At 34.8% G+C, this 11,592-nt stretch overlaps 2 protein-coding genes across 3 annotated transcripts in view; one reads left to right on the top strand and one right to left on the bottom strand.

The window, feature by feature from the left end:
- The window catches only part of LOC106878624 (protein IWS1 homolog), an 863,399-nt gene that overhangs the window by 151,810 nt on the left and 699,997 nt on the right, over positions 1–11,592 (bottom strand). The window lies entirely within an intron of this gene.
- Positions 484–11,592, top strand: part of LOC106877617 (zinc finger protein 665) — a 34,215-nt gene continuing 23,106 nt past the window's right edge. Inside the window, exon 1 of the mRNA XM_014926578.2 lies at positions 484–1,258. The gene's annotated coding sequence lies outside the window, so the exon portion shown is untranslated. The remainder of the gene's footprint in view (positions 1,259–11,592) is intronic.

An 11,592-nucleotide genomic window follows, 5' to 3' on the forward strand; every position in this document is an offset into this window, starting at 1 on the left:
TTACGTATCTATGTTATGAAAAGTAGGTAAAGAATACCGAGATGAAAGTTTAATCTATGTCTATGTATGTATCACTTTCTCTCTCTCTCCCTCTTTTACTCTTACTCTCTATATTTTTATGTTGAGCGCGTGTGTAAGAACGGCGTTCCAGGTAGAAGGGAAGAAATATCAAAGTTGCTAGAAACGACAGCTAAATCTCCCTTAACTCACACAAAGTAAACAGAATTTTAAAAATCTAATTACTGCACTGGAAAGTTCACATCGAGAAAATTCCATTGATGAAAAAATTTTTACGAAAAAGTGGAAAATGTGGATTTCTATAAACTTTTAAAAAGGCTTCACACAGACACACAACTTCAGCTTTATATATTAAGATAAGATATACTAAGTAAATAATAAGTAAAAAACACAAATTTGGTTAGTTTATCAGAGGAAATACCTCCGTAAATCAAATAAACAAATGCGTAAAGCTACTATTATTAAAAACTATATTATTTCTTAGATAAAAAGATAATAAAATGTAAATGAAAGAAGTATCAGAATTTTACTTAGTTTTACAGAAATAAACTAGAGGAAGCCAATAGTTATATTATTCCATCTGTCAAGCATGCAGTGACTGACAACAGAATGTTATAGTCAAATGTTACTGTGTGTCCTGACAATATATGCCTAGCTTGCCTATAAAAGTGTAAGGGGGCTGTTGAGGTTTGCGTGATGATAACTTTTTATTTTAATTTTCAATTCAATCAACCATTGAGTGATAGTTTTAGTTTGGCATGTAGCTGTCTTTGATCGAGAATTCTGTATTCATCATTTTCGTCTTACTTGGCGATAGTGTAAGGGGAAACATTGGCATAGAGTGTGACTGATATCAGGGAAGAGGAGGACAGAGTTGTATAAGCAACAAATATGGAGTGGCAGTGAGACAGTAATGTTACACCTGCATGCGCTTTCAGTCTCTTTCTGTCTCGCTCGCGTCTCTTCTCTGTGTCTCTCACTCTCTTTCTCTCTATCTGTCTGTCTGTCTCTCTCTCTGTCTCTCTCTGTCTCTCTCTCTCTCTCTCTCTATGTGTAATATACACATTCACAAATCTGTAGACAAGTATTTGATAATGTTTAATTTGAAATTATCTGGAAATAACCAAAGTTTTCTTTTTTCCATTTATAAACAGATGATAATGAAGTTATTGTCTGCTAAATACTCAGAGTCAAATCAATTTTCTTTTCACGAAGACAACGTTTCAAGTCAATATTGAAGGTGAAGTACTTTATTAAATTCGTTTTTATTATTTACAAAATTATAATCACTCATTCATCTATCTCAAAGTTAGAAACACAGATTTCTGAAGGAGAAATTGCTATCACTTAGTATCTTATCCCTTTTGGTGTTGTAATTTTCCGTTACATTCAGTTCACAAAACCATCTAAAGTTTAAACTGAAGGTGAAGTCCCTTACTGAATTTATTGAAAGATATTCAACAATTACATTAATTTATTAATAAAGTCATGGGTGATGGTAACTGTATGTTCAGAGCTGTGTCACTCTAGCTCAAAAACAACAGAAATTACCAAACTCTTCAGGGAGAGTCTGTACGATACATATACAATAATTGGAAGTATTTTCATTCTTTTATTTCAAATAGTACAATGCAAGAACACCAAGCATACATGATTAAGGATGGAACATCCAGCGGTAATGTTGAATTAGCTGCCATTAGGGAATTGTACAATGTTGCAATTCAGGTTCATCACAAAAATGAGGATGAAATTATTTTTTCTGTTCACTGTTTGTGGTTGAACATTTACAGAAAAGAAGATTTCAGTGTTATATAGTGGCGAATTTGACAATGGCCACTATAATGCTCTCCCATAAACAATCATGAGCATGAAAGAAATGTAGAAGGAAATAAAATATCACAAAACAGTAAAAGGACAAAAGAGTGAAAATTCAAACACTTAATATGAAAATTGTAGAAGAAAGTAAAAGCCATCAGAAAGTTAGGTAGCAAAAACTGAGGAAATGAGATGAAGACAAGAGAACAAGGTGATGATAAAGATAGGGAAATATGATTGTAGAGAAAGAAGGAAAATTATAGAAATAAAAAAAAGTACAAGAAAATAAAAGACGAAGAAATATGATTGGAAAAAATGGAGAGAAAAAGGTAGAATAAATAGAAAACAAGAAAGTGAAAGCAACTGAAAAATACAACTAAAATAGAGAAAGCTTTCCAGAGAAAATCAGTAGGTAGCATTTAATTATGATCCTAATCATAATTATGCATCTGAAAAAATTGTCTCCCTGGGCTCTATATGCAAAACATGTGAAAAGTGTAGTGCTAGAAAGTGGGACAAAGAATCATTAGGTATGTGTTGTTCTAAAGGTAAAGTCCATTTACCTCCAGAACTTATAAAACATCTTCTTTTGGGTACCACTTCAAGATCAATATATATGTATGTGTGTGTGTGTGTATTTCTCCACTTTCTATGTTTTAAATACCAGATATTATAATTCTACAAATAAAATGTTTTTCAAAATTGCAATTGTTTATCACTTTTTTGTCCTGCTTAATTTTAAAGTTTTTATTATTTTGGAATGAAGGACACAAACATAGGTGCTGAGCCAGTAACTAAACTGGTCAATTTGGCATGTTCATGGATAACAGACTATTTGGCTCTGTAAAACCTTACATGTTGCTGAGAAACAGACTGAATCATACCAACTCTAGATTTCGGCAAGATATACAATATCTTATGTTTTCTGTTGATAAAACTGATAAGAGAGGTATTGAATCCAGTATATATGCCATTATGAAGACCACCAAAAACAACCACATGACTATAAGCAAGTTTAAAAGGTGGCTTTGTTATAATGACAGGCAACTAGAGGGCAGTTTGAATATGATGATGGCCAATGTTCGTGTTTCCAAACAATTTTGGTCTAGAAAATGTTCAGACTTGATGGCTACGGACAAAAAATATGGTCCGGCCCACTTGTTCTGTGTGAATTTTTGAATGCCTTCTGCGCATGTGTGCTTATAGTTAGTAGTATTGTGGTCATGAGATCAAAGTTTGAGCCAAAACAGTCACTGGGACAACAAACCTTATCTGTGATGTCATTGTGATGACTATGCACAAATTTTGAAATTTGTTTCTGGTGTTGGTGGCATGGGCAAAAGTTTTTTGATAAATGCACTGGCTGATAAAATTCAGTACCCAAATGACAATGGCTCAAGTGTAGTGATATCAGCACCAACAGGAATGGCTGCTTTCCAACTAAATGGAACGACTGTTTATTGATTGCTAAAACTCAAAGTGCAGCACGGCATAACTCCTGTGTATGAGGAACTATCAAAAGACAATCTAAAACTGTTGCAGACGATGCTTCAGTATGTGAGACTGATTATAATTGATGAGGTTAGCATGGTCTGTCATAGCTGGCTTTTATTCACTTGAGATTGTGCCAACTGTTTGAATCTACACGACAGAGTTTGCCTTTCAGACACATAAACGTGGTTGTCTTTGGTGATTTGTTTCAATTACCACCTGTTAAATGGTGTTTAAAAGAATCAGTCACCATGATGCCCAAAGAGCGTGCTTAGGCGTTAGCATCCACCACTTGTGGAGATTGTTTGACTATGATGAGTTGACAGTTAACATGTGTCTAAAAGACAATATGGAGAATTATACAAACATGCTTGGCCAAATCAAATTGGGTTCACCACTTGACTCTGACATCCAAATTCTTAATGAGCATAGAATTGAACCCAACGGCAAAGCTTCTCTCGAACAGGTTGCTTACAAAATGGGTGAGCTGACTCAGACAACTGATTTGAGTATTGTTTGTATTATGCCTCTGAACAAGTCGGTATTGGAGTTTAACAATGTTATGCTTGATAAACTCGGCATTAGTACTGTCGAGATTGCGGCTGTTGATTCCAGTATATGGCAAACCAAAGGTTAGAAAAAGAAAACTAAAAGCAAGAAGTTGACCACCAAGGTGAAAAAAATCATCTGATACTGCTGGTCTTGAAAGCATCCTTAAAGCTGGCATTAATGCTTGAGTAATGTTTAAGCGCAACATGGATGTGGACAGTAGTTCGTGCAATGGGAACTGTCAAGAAACTCAACTACGAATTTGGAAAGATTACTTCCATTGGTATTCTTTTTGATAGTTTAAACAAAGTCTTTTCCATCAAAACTGTCAAAGCCTTTTTACAAATTGTGACCTTGTGTGTTCAACACTAGAAATCAATTTCCCTTGTGTATTGCATATGCAATTTCTATCCACAAATCACAGGGAATAAGTGTCAATGGTGTCATTGTTGATTTGAGTACTGGCTTTTTCTCTGGCTTGTGTCCTTGTCCAGGGCTCGGAAACTGTGCAATGTTCACTTGATTGATCTTGAGCCATTGAGTTTGATCATGTGTGATTTCAGCACTTGGAAAGAATATAACTATTTGAGAGAGTGCATTAATATATGGAGCCACTTCCATTGTGTAACGTGAGGCCTAAAATTATTAAACTGGCTAAAAAGGTGGCTAAGAAGAGTAGAGTTGCCATCAATATGGACAGTGAAATCATCAACTTGCTGAAATCGAAAAAGGTTGGATTTGACAATGTGGTTGCAAAGCCCTACATTTTGCTGATCAACAAGAGAAACACTTGTTTTGTGAACAGCATGATACAGGTTATCTGCCAGCTGCCTTTGTTGGCCAAAGACATGCAGTCCAGTAATGATATTGTCATTTGTGAAATTCACATCTTCATCTGGAACTAAATCAGTAGCCAACTTGAGAAATATCAGTGGCAGGTTTAAAGATGGTACTCAGCAGTGTGCGCATGATTTTTGGAAGCACATTTATCATTTGCTGCCTGAAAATGTTAAACAGACGTTCATGTGCACAAAAGCTTGCTCAAAAATGAGGCTTCAATTATCAGGAGGTGCAGTCTGTGTGGCATTGACACTGAGCACACTGGTATAGTGAGCCATGTGTTCCCAAATGCTATGTGTTACCTGGTTGTTTATTTGAACAGATTCAAATATATAGACAATCAGATGGTCAGGATTAATTTGGAGTTGATGAATTATTCTTCTAAGCAAAACATTTATGGCCAGTGATTCTGATTGATTGATTGGCTCAGTGTTGCACACATTGGCTAGTGCAGACTCTGGCCACTACACCAGCATCATTTGCAACCTGGACAAATGGGTCATCATTGACGATGCCGTCTTTTCCAAGCAATGTATAGCTTTCCTGTCTAAACTGCATAACAACTACCTGTTGTTCTTGGAAAAAATCAAATTAAATTGAATTGAAATGAAATTAATTTTCATGGCCAATATAAAGCAGGAAGCATTATTTGATGAATGACTTGCTTGACGGTCAAACGGGAAATGTGACAGAGGTGGTGAGATATAACTTTTTATCTCTATATAGTGCTTTATTTGTATAGCTTAAACGCATTTCTGAATTTGTTAGGATAATACGAATCTGGTCCTGCCATTTTTTTTACTTTTGGGAGGTTTGCAGCTTCTATGATGATTTTTGTTATAATATTGGAAAGTCATGTCACTTGATCAGATTCTTGTAACCATTTTATCTCTCCGTATGATAATAAACAAATATGACAATTGTTATTGATTTCATTGTACATTTTTAATATTGTGGCAGTCTCACTATTTCAGTTGGTCAGTGTTTTTGCTGTCAGTTTATTAGAGGCTGCCACACCATTAGAAGAAATATGGTACATATATAAAGTATTACAAGTGTTGCCTTAAAAAGTACGAAACTAGAATTGAAAAATGTGCATGCTCAAAAGGGTTATAGACTGTTGTAATAAACCCTAAAAAATATGAAACTAGTCTTGTTGCTCAAAAATATTGGAATCACTATATGTTGTACATTCTATGGCATCCTTTTATCACAAGAAATTTGTTTAGTTCATCAAAATTAAGTTATATTAATCAAGTTGAATTATCGTATACTCAATTTTAACAAAACAGTTGTTTACAAATATTGGGTCATCCCATAGATAATGCGCTTTTTCAATTGCATGAAAAGTTGGAGGGGGTTGGGATAAACTACCTGCATCAACTTGCTATAAAAGCAGGTAGTAATATTAACTTGTACTTATTCTGAGTGCAAGTTTTGAAGAATGCAGTTCGATTTAAACAGTTATTTTTTCAAAGTTATAATGGAAGTGACAAAGGAGCATATTCGGCATATTTTGCTTAAAGGCAACAATACAATGGAAAGTGCAAGGAATATTAACCCTTTAGTGTTCAAACCAGCTGTAACCAGCCAAAATTAATTCCCCTTTATTTGTTCATATCTGACTGCTCTACGAAATCGCTAAAAAAATAAACAAATCACGTTATTGAATTCTCATAGCTTTGAGATAATGCAAGATGAAGCCTTTCCTGCCTTTTTAGTCCACATGTTTTTTTTTCAACATTTGAAGAGAAGTCTGTATCTTAGTTTTTTTAAAGAAATAGCATCAGCAAGTAGCGATTCTCACTTTGAAGGTTTTACTCTTGATGATATAGAAAATATAAATGAAAACGAGTATTTTGTCTTTGGATGAATCTGATATCGATATTAGTGAGTATTCGTCAGACGAGGAAGATTTTGAGAACGAAAGTGATGAAAATAATATCATAGACATGACAACATGGTCAAAGATTACAACACCAATTGCTATTCCTTATTTCACAGAAAACACTGGTCCACAACACAATTTACCTCCTGATGCTCAACCATTGGACTATCTATTTTTATTTTTATCTGAAAGTTTTTTGAAAATGTTGCGGAGGAAACAAACAAATATGCGCTATGTTTAATTTCTATTCACAGAAGAAACAATCCACTATGGCAGCCAACTTATATTTGGAAATGAGAGCGTTTTTCACAATTAATATTATGTTTGGTGTTAAACAGCTTCCTCGACTGTAGAACTACTGGAGTCCTCATATAGGGTATGGTGATCCATATATCACAAGTATAATGTCGAAGATGAGGTATTCGAAAATATCTTAGTATTTACATTTGTTTCTGCTAATGCCCCCGGCAAAAACGACCCAAACAACAATCCCCTGTACAAAGTACGTCCAGTAATTGATTTACTTGTTAATAATTATAAAACTGTGTATCTACCTAGGAAAAATCTCAGTGTAGATGACGCCATGATAGGCTATAAGGGCAGAGTACATTTTTGGCAGTAGATGCCTGCCAAACTTACTAAATGGGGGATCAAGGTATGGGAAGTTTGTGAATCAGAGATTGGGTATTATGTAAACTTTGATGTTTACACAGGTAAAAAAATATAATGAAAACAGACCATATGGATTAGGACATGATGTAGTATGGTCTCTTACTGAACCATTTCACCATCAGCACCGACACCTCTATTTTGACTGTTTTTTTTTCTTCAGTGGCTTTGGCAGAAAATCTTGCCCATGTAAGTACTTAGATATGCAGTACTGTTATGGGAAACCATAAAGGTTTACCCTGTGAAATGAAAACAAAATTTTAAAAAAGAGGGGACATTTTACAAATGCAAAATGAAAATTTATTAGCTACTACTTTCAAAGACAAAAGACAGATTTTATTTCTGTCTTCTAATGAACAACTTGGTGTTGGCGCTGAGGGGAAACCCCTAGTGAATATTTGTTATAACAAATATATGGGTGGGGTTGATAAATCCGACCAATATTGGGCATATTACTCAGTTGGTCGACCTGGGAAGAAATGGTGGAGGTACATTTTGTGGTTTTTAGTTAATTTAGCTATAGTAAATTCATATATTGTATATGTAAAAAGCCACAAGGTACCTCTGCCATCAAAGGACAATGACCATTTGAAATTTCGGGTTGACATCGCATCTCAGTTATGTGAGGGCTTTTCTTCTAGAAAGCACAGAACTGGGAGAAAAGCAAAATTAACTGAAGTGGATGTCAACAGAGAAAATATTGACTTCCATCAAGTTGAAAAAATAAATGGAAGAGAAAAGTTTGCAGACTGTGTTCACTGCAAAAAAGAAAAACTGCAATGGTTTGTGAAGACCTGTTGAGGCAAGTGAAAGCGAAATCGTGATAGCACCTGTGCCCAGCGTCACCTTCCTGGCACTTGTGCCAGTGGCACGTGTAAAGACATTCGAGCGAGATCGTGCCAGTGCCGCTGGACTGGCTCCTGTGCAGGTGGCACGTAAAATACACCATTTTGAGCATAGCCGTTGCCAGTACCACCTGACTGACCTTCACTCTCGGAGTGGTTGACGTTAGGAAGGGCATCCAGCTGTATAAACTCTGCCAAATCAGATTGGAGCCTGGTGTAGCCATCCGGTTCACCAGTCCTCAGTCAAATCGTCCAACCCATGCTAGCATGGAAAGTGGATGTTAAACGATGATGATGATAATAGCATAATTAAAACTTATATGTTAAATTTAACTACAAATATAGTTATATAGTTTAAACTCATGACAAATATATTTTATGGTACTTAATACCAAATTTATAAATTAATCCACTAAAATATTACAGGTATCATCATTAATATACTAGTTTAAAACTACAAACCTTTCAGTCAAAATAAAAGAAACTTATAAATCATCCAGTATAATAACAAAAAATATTTTGCTTCATGCAACAAAAAGTTTAGTTTGAATAAAAACTTAGAAATCTTTCAGTATAATAACAAAAAATTTGGCCTCTAATGCAATTATGTTTAATAATGCTGTCACATTATAAACTTTGAGAGAATATCATAAGAAAAAAAAATTAGTTGAAATTTGTATCACTTTATTCATACATTCATTAATTTATTTATTCATATATGTAATAAGCACATAAACAAATTATATATATATATATATATATATATATATATATATATATATATATATATATATATACATACACACATACATACACACACATAAACATATATATACACACACATGTGTGTGTATATGTATATACATATACATACCAGGTATACATACAGACACAATACACTTGCACATACATGTACATAAATACATATATACACATACATACACATACATTGCCAGTGCCGCCTGACTGGCCTTCGTGCGGGTGACACGTAAAAGCACCCACTACACTCTCTGAGTGGTTGGCGTTAGGAAGGGCATCCAGCTGTAGAAACTCTGCCAAATCAGATTGGAGCCTAGTGTAGCCATCTGGTTTCACCAGTCCTCAGTCAAATCGTCCAACCCATGCTAGCATGGAAAGTGGACGTTAAACGACGACGACGACGATATAGATATATATACACACATATCCAGATACACAAAAACATATATACATATAGATACACATATATATATATATATATATATATATACTGGCAGATATACCCTGGTTAAAGAGAATAATGAAATTTAAAAACACCGTCTAAATTACAGAGGTCTCAACTGCTAGTAGTGGAGATACCAGCTTTCTACATTAATAACTCTCCAACCCATGCATGGAACATAGACGTTAAGTGAAATGTTAAAAGAAAGTTTTCAACTCATATATGTATATAAAGTAAATACACGTAATTAAAAAACACATTTTGTGTAGCTTATTTCATCACCAAAAAACAGGTACAGATTATAAATAATAAAAGGCCGATTTTGGTGACTCATTTGACAGAGGTAGTAGAGAACCAATCCGGTGATAAATCTGACCTTGTATCTTCAAAGTTTGCATGTGGCTCCAAATGATGTCATCTGTAGTGCAGCGTTGCATTACCTAATTTTGTTTTGGAAGTGCTTGGAGTCTTGGTCAGTTGATGACAACAGTTTCTTCAATGACTCTGGAGGTTGGAGGATTGCAGGGAGTTTAACCGTTCCACCACTGCAATACAGTGCAAGTGTCTCTTCAGGCTACTTCCTTGTTTTACAATGTATGCACTCAGTTGTCATTGCACCAATGGAAACTCTAGCGTCATCTGCATAATAAACTACTGGATCATTATTGAAAGCTGCTTCACAGAAGTTGCTTCTTTGAGCTGTTGCAATTGCTCTTTGTTGTGCAGTAGAGATGCTATTCCTTATCACCCATGCATACCTCTGTTCATCACTTTGAGATGCTCTGGCTTTTATAGTGCACAGTCTGTTCGTTTCTTGGTATGCTTCTCTTTCTACAGCTGTCTCTCTTTCCCTGGACAGAGACATTCTTTTGGTTGACCTTGACATAATAACCAAATTTGACACTTTCCTTCTAGGCATGGGTATATACGTATACAGAAATACACGGGTGCAGAAGATAGTAAACAATGAAAATAAATGGGTAGCAGAAATTATATTTTTTAATACAACAGACAGAATGTAAATAAGAAATTTTTATGGAAAATAAAGAACTGTACAGGTTGAAGTGAAATTTGTCACATAGTGACCCAAAGAGCCAGTATCGAAGGAATCAGGAAAAAAAAAAACACAAAACCATTGCAAAATTAAATTTTTAGGGAAATTAACTAAGTGTATGGATTTAAGTAAATTTTTAAAGTTACTTGTCAGTAATTATGAACTTACTTTTATCAGTAATTCTATCAACAAGAAAAAAACACAAAACATTGCAAAAGTAAATAAGAAATTTGTAGGCAAATTTAATGAAGTGTACAGATTGAAGTGAAATTTATGAAGTTATTTCTGTCAGTAAGTTATGTATGAAATTATTTTCATCGGTAATTGTGAACTTCTTTCTGTCAGTAATTTGTCATTGTTGTTTGTAAATAGCAATTGAAAACTTACAGTGAAAACAATAGAGAGAGAGAGAGAGAGCTAGCTAGTTAGACAAATAAGATATAGACAGATAGATACAGAGAGATAGATAGAGATGGATAGGGATATGCATGAAAAGAGAATACACACATCTCAATTTTATATATTAGATGAGATTGTGATAATTTGTTGATCAATGGATGTAAGGGAGACAATCAATTTCTGAAAGTTACTTCACAAAGAGTTACCCCGCTTCTCCAAGTAACCCAAGAATGGGTATTTTCTGCCCCCAGGGGGCATGTTATTCATGATGTGAGAAGTTTTAAAAGTCGAAAACCATCTCTGGAACATAAGTAATGTATGTTAGTTTGGAGAAAATCAGTTGAAAAATACGGTCGTTACAATCTTTTACAAACACAGACGGAATAGGATTTATATTATAGATGTATACAGAGTGTCCACAAAGTCTAGGTACATGGGAATTAACACATACTTTAAGAAATTATTATTTCTTATATTTAATTGTTATGTTATGATTTTATTTACTCAGACCTTGTGGACACCCTGTATATATACACACACACATATATATATATACACATACACATGTAGACCAATGCCAATCACGTTTATATATGCATCATCATCATCATCATCATCATCATCATAGTCGTCGTTTAACGTCCGCTTTCCATGCTAGCATGGGTTGGACGATTTGACTGAGGACTGGTGAAACCGGATGGCAACACCAGGCTCCAATCTAATTTGGCAGAGTTTCTACAGCTGGATGCCCTTCCTAACGCCAACCACTCAGAGAGTGTAGTGGGTGCTTTTACGTGTCACCCGCACGAAAACGGCCACGCTC

This window comes from Octopus bimaculoides, chromosome 10 (genome assembly GCF_001194135.2).
Source record: "Octopus bimaculoides isolate UCB-OBI-ISO-001 chromosome 10, ASM119413v2, whole genome shotgun sequence".
Taxonomy (NCBI): Eukaryota; Metazoa; Mollusca; class Cephalopoda; order Octopoda; family Octopodidae; genus Octopus; species Octopus bimaculoides.